This window comes from Tauraco erythrolophus, chromosome 7 (assembly GCF_009769465.1).
Source record: "Tauraco erythrolophus isolate bTauEry1 chromosome 7, bTauEry1.pri, whole genome shotgun sequence".
NCBI lineage: Eukaryota > Metazoa > Chordata > Aves > Musophagiformes > Musophagidae > Tauraco > Tauraco erythrolophus.
Window position 1 is genome coordinate 13613846 of NC_141471.1, and position 16152 is coordinate 13629997.

The following is a 16152-nucleotide window of genomic DNA, read 5'->3' on the forward strand; positions in this document are numbered from 1 at the left end:
TCTCAAAGAGGACAGTTTTGGCCTGGTAATTATATACGGATAAATACAATGGGCCAATGTTTACAAGTCTCTAACACATGCCAACAATGTCGTTACAACCTCTGTCTGTAAAATGGATCATGATGAAGTGTTCAGCAATGCAGTATGTAGGTATGTAAACGAGCATAAGACTGGTCTGCCGAGTAAGATCAAAGCTTCATCTAGCTCAGGATTCATCTCATGACAGTTACCAATTATAGATGCACTGGGGAAGGCATAAGAACCTGCAAGCAGGTTGTGACACACGTCCCAGGAACACGGAATACTTACAGCTTCAGGTCTTCTTGGGACAAAAGGGCATCTTTATATTTAACAGTTATTGATTTATTCCTTGGTGTTCTTTGTAACTCTAACCTGTAAACTTCCCAGAAACACAAGATTCTGTACCTCAACTCCATGTGGTCTGGAAACTCGGTCTCTTTTTTCATTTTGAAACTATATACTACCTTCATTTGAAGCACTCTAATGCTTGTCTTGGAGGAGAAGTAAAAATAATTTCCTATTCATATCTTCATACATTGTGATTCTGAAGATCTTCAGCAATTTATCCATCAGCTATTTCCATGATAAAGCATACTACCCACTGAATTTCTTGAAATGTTCCATACCTTTGACCATATTTGTCATTCTCTTAACTGCCTTATTCTAGTTAGTCACACCGAGCTGCCTGACCATTACTAATCATGAGTGTTATACAAATGATGAGAATGAAAAAAAAAAAGTATCAAGAAAATCAAAAACATTCAGAAATTATGGGAAAAACACTCAGCTTGTAAAGCCAATTAGTGGCTATCCAATTTAAAAACCTCAGTGTTCATCTCTTTTATCACTGCTGAATGAACTTTACCCACATTAACAACAAGCAAGAATTGCTGCTTGGTATTTCTTTTGATAAGATAATCTGTACATGTCCTGCACAATCTTTCATGACTGTTTAAGATAATGAATATCATTTGTAATTGATCTAGACTAACACAGAATACACAGTCACCTTCCAAAGGTAGCTGTCTACCAGCAATTTTATACTCTATGAGAACTTGAACTCATGATTACTTAACACATACTGTTTTGTTACTTAATGTACCATGAGAATGTAATTTGCTGATGAGAAGATGCAGTTCTATACATTCATTTTAACAGTACTCTTCACAAGGTACTTTATACTGTTCAAAAGGTTCATAAAGTTAATGAAGTCTTCAGACAAACATACATTTTACTGCTGAAACTTCAGGCTTTTAGGAGCTTCTTTCACCAGATAGGGCATGGAGAAAAAGCTGAAGAATGTTGTCAAGTTGTATTTCACTGGCTGCTACAAGATTTCTATGCATGAAGCATGCCATTGACATCACTCACTCACAAGGTATGGTCTGAAGCAATCAGACTAAGAATATCTAGATATAAAGGTAGGAAAGCAGCAGGGGGACTAGAGTGAGTGAAGCAAAACATATCAATCTGTGGAAGATGCCTGACTGCTTCCAATTGTACTGTCATGATCTTCTGATTTATTCTCCAGGGAGGAAGGATTGCAATTATAATATATCAACAGGTTCAAAAATGGAAGGAAAAGTACATCTTGAGCATAGTTAAAGATTTGTCAGTTTTGTACAAAGTCTCCTTTGAGGCCTTCTTAAACCTGAGGTAGAATCAAAATAAAATTCAGCCAAGCTTGTTTTATATAGTTCACAAAGGTTAAAAAGCATCAAGTTCGTGTAGACTTAAAAGCTCAAATGCGTATGGATGAATATGCACTGCTCGGGCTCAAATGTTAGGACGCAAACACTAACTGTAATTGGGAGGCTTGGGAGGGAATAAATAACAAATACTGTGGTATTTACCACTGTACAAGTCTGATACTTACCTGTGTTAGTAGGAGTGTATCAAGAATAATACCAAGAAACAAATATAATGCATAAATTTTAGGCCAGTGGTCGGAGAAGTCATGCTCCCTGTGTTCTAAGTACCTAATAAATATTCTTCAGAAATCTTCTCTGACCTAGGAAATTATTGCTATTTTACTAAGAAGATAATAACGTAGAAGTAGTTAAAAGTGATTTGCATAGGTAATATAGCATGTCAATGGTGAGAGTTAGTAAAAAGACACAAGGAATCCCAGTGTTGTTAAGTGGCAGTCAGAATCTGTTGCCAGGAAAGGAAAAAAAGAATCCTGCCAAAATTAGTCTGTGATAATTTTTTAGAGAGAATTGTAATTCCAATCAATCTATCAGTCCCTATTCAAAACTGAAAAAGTAATTTGAATGGACTTTTAGAAGAAATGAAAATGTATATTTTGCTCTTCCACTCTGTTCTAATTGAACAAGAAAAACAGGAAATATTTCCAATTCAAAACTAGAGTGAATGAAATCTCTTTACTAAAAACATAACTGAAACACCTTTTTTTATTTGATATGTTGAAAACTTCAAGTCAAAAGAATTATTTGTTTTCAATCCAGAAGTCTTGAATATGTCTATTGTTTAAAAAATCATGGGGGATTCCCATGGCAGTTTTCGAGCATTTCAACCTTTGAATAATTCACTAATTCACTTCAGTGCATTTCTTTCTAAAGTTATCCAAAGATGCCTTTGTGCCTTCCAACAAGGATATTTGAATTACACCATTTTCAGCTTTTTTATGTGATCTACTTCTGTGCACGTTCTGAGCCAGACCCTCATCAGCCCTCGGGTCTCTGGTCTATTCTGAAACAAGACATCATGCAAGGCTGGGTGTACCTTTGCTAAATCCACTGCATATCGTACCATACCATTGTATAGTAAAGGGCAGGTTGCTGGTGAGTCGACCTTAAGACAACTCTATCATGCCAAGGAGGGATCACAGTCATGATTTCTACTGCTCCTTTTGGCTATACCTTGTTTGTCTTCTTCTGCAGCTTGATTTTCTGGACAATAATAATGAGAACATGGTCCTGTGATTCTTTCTTGACTGTGTGCAGGCTTTTCTGCTCAAGGTTTCAGCCCTCAGGCTTGTGGAGATGGCTGCAGGTTTCCCAGTGCCTGTCAGTGAATTGGTTTGTGAAAGTTGGCTTGAACCCACACTTACCCGATTTATCTCTAGTGTCACCCTATCAAAATGCCTCGCAGAGCAGGATGGTTTCAGGCTTTTAAACAAAAAACTACTTCGCTTTTCCTAAGGCATTTTGCTATTTCTATCTTGTGAATAGGAGCAGGTATGAAATACCAATGAGTCAGAAGATTTAGGAGGAAAGATGTATCAGATCCTCATGCTTTCTAAAGGAATTCCACTGGATCTGAAACTGCTTCAAATAATAGCCAGAATAATGGATGTAGAAATAAAGTATAGTCCTTTGAAAAAGAAGACCTATAAGAAACTGGGTATACAAAGAATGCATCTGACAGGAAAACCTGCTGAAAAAAGTTCTTGCTGCAGCTACTAAGAATCCGTCATTATAATTATATTTTCTGTGGAACCCTGTGCTGCCACTAATTGGACACACTAAGACATTTCTCAGAATGAGTTGTTTAAAGCACAGCTTCTGTCTCAGTGTAGTGAAGTCAAAATAAAATCTTCCAAACAACCCTTTCAACTTTCGCTGTCATCACCTGCCAATGTGACTCTTTGAAAGGGTTTTTGTTTTAGTAGCTGCTTGAGATGAAAGAAGCATAGTCATATTCACAGATAAAACTCCTATGATGAATCTCTGTTGCCATTTGGGCAAGAAGAGTGCTTTTCTTCCCAAGATTTTATTGATTGTTGTGAACTCATTGATAAAACAGGCTGTGTGCTTTGCTGCAAAATGCTGCCAGCTCTGCATGCCGTCTGTTTAACAATGAATCCAATACTAAATGTCCTATTTATGACAAGAGCCTTATGAAAAGTCATGCTTCTAAAATAACAAATGGTATTTTTGTACACTCATTTTACTCAGATGTTATTCAAAGGAAACAGGAATTAGAGTTGTAGTGCTATTTGTTTTTTAAATCTAGCAAATGTATTTTGTTAAGTTCACCAGTGGGAAGTCAAAAAAGCAAATGAAGTTAAGCCTAAAATCATAGGGAAAAGGCAACCCAGTTACAGTGTCCTGCCTGGAAAGACAATTATGTATTCTTTTATCTGATATCAAAGACAGAGAAATTAAGTCTGAAACTTCATAAGATTCTAGCTTGAATTATCAATAGGATTCCGAAAATTCCAAGAATCACCTTGTATTAGCGAGACTTCGCTGTGTGCATTGTAGTACAGTTAATCTGCAAATATCAGCTAAATTCAGTGTTACCCACAGTTGCAAGCAGGAAAGCTCAGGGAATAGTGATTAGCATTTGTCCTCATTGTTTGCTGTGAGTGATGGAGGCAAGTCAGCATAAGCATACACACTCAGATAATCAGTTACCTGACAGGGCTTTGGATGATGAGAAGTCTTTTCTCTGTCTCCAGATACCACAATGCTTATTTCAGACATTTCCTGGAAGACAAAGGGGTAGAAGAAGAGCCTCTAGATTATACTGGGATGACAGAGATCTGCTAATAAAAATGTAAAGGTCAAAAAGGCTCTGTCCTCTTCTGGTGTAACCAGCAAAACTTCAGCTATGACACCCACTTATACCTGCTGAGGATCTTGATTACCAAGGTAGTTTTTATTATTTTTCTTTTTTTGCTTTGCTTGTCACACAGCACAAAGGATATGCAGAAGCTCACAAGCACAGTTAGGTTTCAGATGAAAGCATTTGCTGTTACCACAACAAGCCATAGTACTCGAGTGTAAGTAGTAGGCAGTTTTTCCAGTCAATTACAGAAACAAAAAATCAAACACCAACAACCTCTCATGCTCAACACAACAGCAAGGACCACTGCATGGTTTACATAACATTGAAGAGCATTAATAAATAAACCATAACTCGCATACTTGGCTTTGAGTAGTATTTAGACATCAACCACTCTTAAGGATGGGTGCATGGAGGACCTGAAGCCAGAGCTGACACTACTGATGTAGCTAGAAGAAATAAGATAGCATCCTTGTGAATTCAATAGTCTTTGATAATTAGTTATATATATAACCAAGTGAATCACACTTCTCACAAGTATGTACTTTCATTTTTAAGTGGCTGCAAAGCCTCCCTGAAGCTGTGTGTAACATTTCTTAGGCTTTCACTGACATTCACTCACATTTTGGTTTTATTTCACATTATTTTTCAAATGGTTGTAGTAGAGCACAACACTAAAGAGATGATATCTAAGGGAAAAAAAAAAGAAATGAAAAAATACAAACCAGAAACCTTGACTTCCACTGTTATGTGGATGGCAATCAAAGGTATTTGTCAAATCCTGCATGGTCTTTCTTGCTACATGATCAGAATTCATTCTGGAATGGACAGAAAGTCAATTGACTTTTCCTAAATTTGTCTTCAGCTGAATTGCTGTTGATTGGTACATGACATAAGTACAGAAGGGTGATTTCCTCATACTTGCATTTTGAGGACTGAAACACAAAACTTGCCTTGTTAATGTTAATGTTGTTCCAAGATGTTTTGGGGGATTTTTTTATTATATTATTATTTGAAGGATGTAGCAAATGAAGTGTTCATTAGCTGCAGATGATTGGAGATCATTATTCCTACTTTCATTACAAGCAGGTCTGAGTTAGTGCAGGGTTTTTGTGTGTGCCTTCCTGCCACTATGTGCCCTCTCCAGCAGCTTGGAATTGGCTGGACAGACTAAAATTGCTGATCGTATCACTCCTGCGCTGCTGTCCTCGCGGTGCCTCTCTCTTTGACAGTACCCAGTTGCCATGGAAATAATTGTGGTGTCACAAATTCAGTGTTATGATTTCAACAGGCGATCATGCAAAGTGGAAGAAATGGTCTGCAAGAGTAGCTAACATAAATGGCAAAGGAAACAATAAAAACATATCCAAGAGGACAATGCTGTCTGGTAACTGTCTGCAAGATTTTTCTGACTAGTCCTTCAGGTAGATTTTTCAAGTCAGATTCCTTTTCTTCAACATTTCTGCTGATGGGAACTCCTTGCTCTCTGCCACATTTTCTATTAATCCTTAGGCAGTTAGATATTCAGGGAAGTGACAGCAGCATTCCACAACAGCAGGTATCTAGTGCTAGACAAAGTACACCAGACAGCATCTCATTTGTATTCTGCCCCACTTATGGCTGAGACACTGCTTACACGAAGCACTGGTACGTAGCCATGGCCCTTCTGTCATTCTACATAGGCTAAGAAGTCATGTGCATCAGACATGGAGGGAGGCGGCAAGGTGTTTTCTGCCAGCCACTGCACCTGGCACTACTTGTTGTATCAGAGGTATCTCCTTTCTTTGTCTCTCTGTCCTTTTTTTTGTTAGATTTATCGGACTGTTTCTCATTTCAGCTATATTCAGGAAAAAAGACTGCACAGATGTCAGTTGTTACATATGGAAAAGCCTCTCGTCTACAAAGAGATTCAAAATACCTGTTAAAGCTGTAAATCAGTTTATGGAAATCTCCATGTTCTGCAGCTAAACCTGTCTACGTTCAAGGTTTCTCACTCAGCTTGAGCATATTAAGTTTTGAGAGCATTTTCTGTGGTTTAGCTCTTTAACTATGATAGGGTAACTGGAGTCCCAGTTTAGCTGGGAAAGATCAAGAACGCTGGAAATTATCCATCCCTTTCAAAAACTCTGAAAGGTACTTTTTGGCCCAGATTTTTTTCTAGGAGAACAGGACATCCCTTGTTTCCACCTTTTGAGATGGTGAATAAATAATTCCTAGAAAGTTGCAATAGACAGAAACTTTGAACTCTCTACTGGTTCTAGTATAGCTCAAACATATTACTGTTTTACTTGCCTGGTTGTAGTCGGGAGTTATTTCATTTCTTGATGATGAACGCTTCCTGCCTGAACCGTCCTGATAGAATATTTGGAGTCAAGTAAGAGCCATAAACTTGCATGGAGGCAAAAAGGTATAAAATATATAGTATTTACAGTAGACATATTAGAGATTACTAGCCAGTAAGTCTGTTAAGGGATATGAATAGGTCTCCCCACACTTTATTTAATCATCTGTAGAATGAGGGTGTTACTATCTCCCCACCTCATAGGCATATGTGAGGGTAAGCATTTGTGACTACAAGTTATTTACACTGGTATCCTGGGACAACACAGTAACTAGATAGTATTTTTGGGGGAGGTGAGTTTTTTTTTGCAGTTTTACTAATTTAAACTAATTAATTCTGGTTTAATGCTGTTGACTCTAAAGCAGCAAATTTTGTCATTGGATTTTAACTGTTTCAAAACAATGCTTTGAAGGTTTCTCGTGTTGCCTACGATATCTCAAACCTATGGGTTAAATTGCATTTGAAATATGTCCCCAACACATGCTAGCATACTGTTTTCCTCATGTTTGGGTCAGAGCCATTCTCTCTTGCTTCGTGGATCTGTTTGAAATAGTCAACTTTCTCATTGGGAGCATTTGCATGCAAGAATTAGTTTTCTCATGCATGGAGAGTGTTTTCCATTTCTGAGAGAAATTCAAGGAAAGAATGAGAAATGTTTTGATTTATGCAAAGCTGTGAATGTTTTTGGAATTAATTTTTATATCTATCTACAACTGGCTTGCACTAGTATAATTTGTTCTAGGCTTTTGTCTACACAGAAATGTTAACTAGTTTAAAAAAAATGACTAAGCAACACTAGGATTCTAATCCAGCACTGATCTTGGGCACAATCACAAGAAAATTAATATGGACTACATAAAGATTTACAGAGTAGCACCACAATCAATGTAGATAAAACTGGGTAGGGTTTTTTTGGTAGAAAATAACCCTTGTCAGACAATCTTGATATTGGTTTTTTTTACGGTATTACAAGAATGGTTGTCAAAGATAAGTGTTGGTACAATAGCTGGGCTGTAATTCAAACAAGATTTAGGAGTGCTTTTCAGGATGGAAATGGCTGAAGGTTGGGGTCTTAGCTCTGTAAATCCAATTTCCAAGGCAGAGGTAGGTCTATATCTTGTATGGGAAGAGCTAATACTTAACAGTAGGAATCTCAAACTCAACACATTGATTTTAGAAACGTTGAAGAAAATTCTGTTGAAAATTAAACACCTGAATCTCAAAGGAAGAAATGGAAAAGGAAAGTTCTCCAGTAACCTTCTGACTGCAAAACACCATGTTGTGGTTCCGCCCAGCAGCGGCTCAGCCACCGCCACTTCGCTCTCAGTCCTCCCCCTCAGTGAGGTGCAGAGGAGAGAAATAAAACGAAAGGTCTGAGAGTCGAGACAAGAACAGGGAGGGATCACCCACCGACCATGGCCCCGGGCAAAATGGACTCAGCTTGAGGACAAAACAATTTAATTTGTTGATGGTTCATTTGGAGAAGATGGCAAGAAACAAAGTCAGACCTTAAAAACACCTCTCCGCTTCTCGGCTCTACCTCTTCCAACAGTGGCACAATGGGGGTGAGGGGGGTTGCAGCTCAGTTCCTCACACATTGTTTCTGCTGCTCCTTTCTTAAAGGAGGAGGACTCTTCACACTCTTTTCTCCTGCCCAGTGGATTCCCTACTCACAGGACAGTCTATAGACTTCTCCAACATGAGTCCTTCCCGCAGGATGTACCCATGAAATTGCTCCAGCATGAGTTCTTCCCCACAGAGTCACGGCTTCTTAAGGAGCATCTACTTGCTCTGGTGTGGGGTTCTCCACGGGCTTCAGATGCCTCTCGGCCTTGTCAGCCTCCAGCAGCTCGTGGAGATCATTCTCTATGACTTCCTTCAGTCACAGGCATCTCTGCTCCAGCATGGGGTTCTCCACGGGCTGCGGGTGGGTCTCTGCTCCACCGTTAATCTCCACAGGCAGCAGGGGAGCCACTGCCGTCTCACCATGGGCTGCAGGGGAATGTCAGCTCCGGCACACCTCCTCCCGCTCCATCTTCACTGTCCTTGGCGTCTGTGTAGCCATTTCTCCCAGGTCTCGGTCCTCTCTCCACTGCAGCCATGCCGGGCCCGATGAACCTTGGCAGTCCCAGCAGGATGAACTCCTCCCGGTGGGTGTCCAGGGAGTGGGGCGCTATGGAGCTCTCCCAGCCGTGCCGCTGTGGCCATCTGCAGTTGGATAGCAGCAGCCCAGCATGGACAGCTGCCTGCCTGGGAGATCCGAGGGCCAGCCCCCCGCCTCCCCCCTCTCCTCAGTGTAGCTCCAGCCTCATTTCGGGCTCCTTTGTTTCGGTCTTGAATGGGACATCCGCAGAGGCGCTGACTGGCTCGGCCCTGGCCTGAGGGGATGGGGTTCTGACCTAGGCAGAGGCCAGTTCGACCAGTTTTGGAGCCAGGGAAGCTTTTCACAGCTACTTACAGAGATCATTTCTGCAGCCCCTCCCATGCTACCAAAACCCCATCACGTAAATCCAGCACATGCTATAATTCTGGTTTTGGAGGAAGTGAGAGGCTTTATTGAGGACAGAAATTCCTCTGGCCTTGGAAGAGCCTTCTCAGTCCTCTGACAATAGGGTAGAAAGGAAAGAAAAGAACATCACTTGGGTTTCGTTCCCCTGTGAGGCATGTTATGTGCTTCAGGTCATGGCGAAGGACATCTGAGGCTGTTTCACACTCAAAGCTAGCTAGGATAATGCTGGAAGACCATGTGCAGCAGAGTGAGCCATGACAAAGGAGCCTGTCTCATCCATGTTGCCTTTGGAGAGCATGGTCCGGAGTGAATTATCACCAGTTCTGTGCCTGAATATGGGAGAAAGTTAACAGGAGAGGTCCAAAACCAATGAGGAGCAAACTAAAAAATAAGCAGTGTAGACAGATGATGGAAGGTCCAAGAATCACACTCACTGCCTGCCACTCTTTATTTAGTATTACGGATGTACTAATATAAACAAACTATAGTAACGCCTGAACAGATGCAGAAGCAATGACATTTCTGTCTCACTCTTATCTTCATGACGAGAGCAGCTGTTCAGTCTCCATCCAAGAAGCTGTCCAAAAGGCACCACTATTTTGATGTGAATTCAGTGCAGTCCAGGCAAGTTAGTTACTGTTTGAACAGAAATCGTTAGTGTGTTTTTTCCAAATTAGGCAAAAGATTCCTTGCTGTTTGCACATCAAGAGGCATGAGCTACCAAGGAGTGCATTTCAGGGTTCTTGGAGGATTTGGAAAAGTAGGCTGAATGCTAATGGACTCCTATCCTGAACTACAGGCTAAAATGACACATTAGGTATCTGATCAGTTCACTGAACATCTATCTCCCTGATGTTTCTCAGACATTTGATGTCCTGTATGGCATTCTGGTAACAAAATTATTGCTATACAAAAATCAGGGAAGATCTCTTAAACAGATTAAAACTAACTCAGTTTGGCAAGTGACAGCTTGCCAAACTACTGTCTTGTGCAGGGAAGAGATGCTTTTGATTAGTTATTTTTAAGCTTTGATGTCATCTCTGCTTTTTCATGTATTCACCATATTTCAGTGAAGTTTCTGTTTTGCGGGCATTTTGGTTGTTGTTCAGAAATGTAGGGGAAATATTTTTGCAATAAAATCCATGTAAGTATAAAATTAGCCAAGCTTTGAAATTCAAAGACTTTTATTCATCCAGTTTTCACCTTTTTTCTTCTTTTTTTTTTTCTTTTCTTGCCCCTGCCTCCTCAAATTTGAGATTTCAGTATCTTGGTCTATTTTAGGAAAGGAGAAAAAAACACACGAAAAACTGAAGATTTTGCAATATGGAAAAATCATTTGCCATCCAGCTCTAATTAAAACTTTCACTAATTAAATCTTACTTAATTGACAGATCTCAAAAAAATGTAATAAGGAATCATCATACCATGGAGCTAGTCCCAGTGCAATCTGTTCTTGACCAAATGCTATACAACATCCTTATCTGTAGCCCTGAGAGAGTATAGTTGCTAGTAGAATTTACAGATGACAGGAATGGGTGGTACAGTAAATAATGACAATGATTAATTTCTATGAACAATTTAGTAATTCCTTGGGCAGTTGTTTTCATTTGACACACATGAAAAGGTACACCTTTAGGAAAGAAGCAGGTAGGTCATGAATGCAAACTGGTGAGCAGTACTTGAAACGCTGAAACACTCAAAACTGTTGAGGTAGCAAAGCAGTTTAACATGAGCTCTCTGTGTGATGCTGTAGCTAACGCGGCAAAACAGACAGAATATCAAACAGGCATGTGACATTGATATCCCCCCATGAAGACATTGCAATGCAGTGGCTGGGCCTTGTGTCCATAGTGAAGAAAAAATGATGCAAACTTAGGTAGTTCAGAAAGGAGCCACTTGTTCTGGAAAGCTGATTGTATAATGAAAGACTGAGAAGTTTAAGGAGTTTGCTAATCATTTATCCAAGAGCTGCCTAAAGTGATTATTGATACAACCACAAATCAAAGGATATCAAGCTGTAGCTGGTTCTTAGTCTAGCAGAAATAGGTGTAATGAGATTTCACTTTTGGAAGCTGAAGTCGAAGAAGTCTGGGCTAGAAAGAAGACACAGTTTTTTAACAAAAAACAGCTAGACTGATATTTCCTGTAGTATAGTGGCTTCTCTAGCTTTTAAAGTCTTTAACCCAAGGCCAGATGCTTGCTAAAATGCATGCCTGATGGCAGAGAGATTCACACAACTGTTAATGTGATGTCGAAACAGTGTTAAGATGTACTTTCAAAACACAATAAAATGACTGTAGGACCTCTGTGTCCCAGGCAGGATGGAATCCATCAGGGGCCTTCCTTCTGCCCCCATTTTGTCCTCTAATTTTTCCGCCTTCTTTAATGTCATCAATACTGATTCTTTGGCTGCAGAATGAGGCAGATGAGCTCACTGATCTGGCTGGAAACTGACCTAAAACCAACAAAAAAGCAACCTCATTGACTGAAATGGCATGTTCAGAGCAGTGAGCAATCTGAGACCATATGTATCTACACAGGGCTTTCTAAACTTGCTCAGACAGCTCAAAGAGAGATACTGGCTAGTCTTGTCCCTGCCATCTCAGTCAAAATGCCCCATGGAAAGGTTCACAGTCTGTGTCTCATTTAAGGCACAAAAGGAACAGAGCGACACAGTCCAGACAACAGCTATAAGAGGATTTACTACTTTCCATTAGGCAGCGTGGAGCCCAGAGGGTAGCTGGACCGTGAAGAGACCTACATCCCAGAATACTTCCTTGCTAGACCCTTCTACCATCTCTGGACTAGGACCTTTTTTTTTTTTTCTTTTTCTAAAATGCAGCAATTTGTCTTTGTGTATCGTGTTGCTGAGAGCAGGGGGAAGAGAGAGGTCTTGCAGCCTTCCTGACCTGAGAAAAGATGATAGCCTCTGCTAAAAAAGCACTTACAAAGTCAGCCAAGCCAAAGTGCCCATACTTCAGGCACAGAAGTAAACCTTTAACTCACTAAAGAACATTTTTGCCGGAAAACTTACATGAATGTGGTATTTATACAGCTAAGTGAGGTTTTTTTAGATCTCTCCCATGAAGTCAGGAAGAGAAATCGATAACTACAATATTATTTTGAATTTTACCCTAAATTAACTAGATCCAAACCAATGTGCTGATTTTGGATGCCTATGTACTGCAGTCATGGAGGATTAGGACAGAGGTCTGGTATCTGCCTTTTCTAGCAGAGGAACTGAGGGGTATCAGGTGAACTAGCAGGTGGCAGGTTCAAAACCAAGACGGTGGTTCATCATGCAAAGTCTACAAAAGATGTGACACTCCTTCCTGCAGGTTACAAATGCCAAAGGTTGACAAGTGTTCAGACAGACACATTTGTGGAATAAAATTACAGTTAAGGTAATTTAGTACTGAGAAATCATTTCTGGTTCACAAAGCTCCTCAGCAGCAAACCGCTGGATGTTGGAGGAATACTAACATATTCCCAAGACATACTCTTGGAAAGCCATATATTTGCCTCATTCTTATGCTCTTCTGTAGGCATCCCCTGCTACCCACTGCCAGAAACAGAACACTGCGCTTGGTGAAACTTTACTCTGACTCACTCTTAAGCTCATCTGGTAAAAATGATGTGATTCTATGGATAGACAATCAGCATCTCACTCTGACTGCAGAAATTTACCGTTTGGGGAGGCGGTTCTTGATATTAGCCTATCATTTCTATCATCTTTAATTTGACATTCTATCACAATCAGTTTGCAACCAGTCTCAGCTGTTCAAAATCCTCACATTCAGCTACGAATTCCTTATAACTACTTGTATCTAAAAAGCTTCCAAAAGTATGCACGATACTTGCTACAAGAATTTTCTTCCCAAAGGAGTGGCTCTAAGTTTTTGGCTAGATTTCCTCGACCTTGTGATGCCCTGCAGTTTGCCTGACAGGTTCAGCACACGTGTCACATGACAGTATTGCACAACTGAGCTGGAAAGAGAAAAATACTGGCTCATTCATGTGGTCTGGAATTAAATCCGTCAGTGTTATTCAAAGTGATAAGTAGAGCTTACATGTACGGTAAATCAGCCAGCACAGCATGATGAATTATGCTTTCCTCTCTGTCAAAGGATTTTTGAATCACAATTGAAATATTTTTCCATGTTCAAAGTCTGGATATGGCAGATAGATATGAAAGCTAAAAAAACCCAGGCCCTGGCTTACACCCTGAGTTAAGTGACAGTGTGGTTTTAAATACATTAAGGGTTTTGTCTACTTGGGAACCTTTTATTTTAAAATAAGGTATTGCTAAATAAACTGAAGCACAGGTCTCCCTATTTAAGAGTGCATTAAACTGAACAAGAGAAAAAAATAAACAAAAAACGACAAACAAACAGGCATTTCTGGAATAGGAGTATCTACAAAGAGACACATTCTTATGAGAAAGCTATTCTGATCAAATTTCCCATGTAGACAGATCTTTAATTAATTCACTGTAAAACCATGTGTGGAAACTCTCATTCTGATTTAAGCTCAAATTATGTCAATTTAATTTGTTTCCTTAAATCGATAGGTGCAAATGATATAACTAATTTTAATCTGGATACTAGAACATTTCAACATTTCAGCTTACTTGACTTTAACATCAATTTAGGCAAACTGGTGCAAAAGATTATGCAGCAATCTCATATTCTCATCTACCCAAGTATCACTTGGTTGCAGCTACATTTAAACTGAAGAAGAAAAAGGCACTTGACAAAAAGAAAGAACATCCATGCAGGCATCTGTATTATTTTAAATAAAGCTGTGCAATACTGCAGGTAGACTGTCTCCCATTTACACTAGTTCCTGTCTTATCTGTGGATAAAATACATGAAAGTCTAAGGTCAGCTATCTGCTTTTTCTTGGATTTAAGTGATACATATTCAGAAAAGATGTTCCATCAAGTCTAGTGTAGGACAGGGCTGGTTAACAAGGCATGGACAGCTGAAGGCAGAAACTTCAAATGCTCCATTTCACTGGAGGAGTTGAATAAGTAATGAGTAATTATGCATCTTGTACATCTTCCCTGAGCAGAGCAAAATGCAGATCTACAGTTATGACAACATGTCAGCAGCGCACAAACCTTTCCACCTGGTTCTCACTCTGCCTTAGATCAGTACGCAGGGTAGTCCAGGCCGCTCAGTACATCAGATGCTCTCCTTGCTACATGTGGTAACTTTTAAACACAAAAATCTGAATGTTTGATGCTATTTATGGGTCATTATGATAATTAGCACTTTCCTGCTGAACTGCTTCAAATGTACTCCATGAAACTCACATAGTCAAAACATTCCTGTACACTGCTGATTCCAATGCATACATGCAGTCTCACACTCTAATATTCTACTCACTCCTCTTGTGTGAGGATGTTACAAATGAACCTTCTCCCTCGATAAGAAAAAAAGATACTAGCAATTACAATGGGTTTTGAGTAGTGAGGAATATAAATGAGCAGAAAGGTGCCAAGATATCAAGACCAAACCATCTGGCTTAGTGATAGCTGTAAGTGAATTTTTAATGTGGTAGATTGTTGGGGGTTTTTTGGTCTTGATTTGAATAGGATCTGTTTTCATGTCCTGTGTAGCATAAACCTCTTTGAAAAAGGTCAAATCAGACTAAATGAAGCATTATTAGGAGAGTCTATATTTTCTTCCTCGAAGTTACTTCATTGGAAATACTAGTAAAATCCAATTGCTATTTAAAAATGGAAAGAAAGAGAGAAAAAGAAAAAGACAGACAAGGCAGGAAGAAAGGACATTACTTTCTTTCCACACTTGGGTCTTTGCTTTTGTTTTGTAATGAATTCCTGCATTTCTGCAGTCGAACTCAGGAGAATGCTGGAAGGTTACTTCCCATAATGAACACAATCTGATATGTGAAGGGCACATCTGCAAACGCTGCTGTGAATCTGAAAGGTGAAAGCCAAGTGAGAGGCATGAGGGACGTTGAATGAAGGGAAGGAGATGAAGTGGGGAGACGAGGCTTGCTAAGTGAAAAAAGGCACAGGCTGCTAAAAAGGTAGTGGGAAAGTGGATTTCTCTATGAAAGATCAGTTGCATTGTTACACAGAAGGTTTTTATTATGACTGTGCATGCAGAGACATGGTGCAAGAGCTTCTGGCCTCTTCTGTTTGCTTTCACTTAGAGCCGTGTATCCTGCTTCCCTTGAGAATTTCTTCCAGCTCTGTACTGCAGCCAGTTCAATTAAAATCCTGCTGAATGGTATTATTTATTTTTGAGAGTGCCACAATTATCAGCAGGAAATCACAGGAATAAGCAAGTGTCTTTAATTGCTGTGATCTTGAGGCTGGACGGTCTTGGACACAGACTGCATAACAAAGAGAATGTAAGATGTTTGAGCACAGTTTTAGTTGCTTTCTCCTTCTGTGATACTGTCTATGACACAAGAAAATAACTTATAAGGTTTGATTGGTATAGTGTCTTTGAAAATCTCACAGTATAGTTGAAGTTTTTCCTTTTAATATTCAGATGAAGAAAATACTTGTTTTTTCTTTTTCTTCTTCTTTTTTGGGGGTGGGTTAATATGTCTTACTGTCTTGTTATGTTCTTACATTTCCATGAGGCATTAAAATAATCAGTGTATTTCTTCTACGTTTAAGTTTCTTCATTATGTTTCTGCTCTACAAATATTTTAGCATGCATCCGGGTTTTTCCTGGAAGAAAAGTGAAATGATAACTTTTAAGCAAAT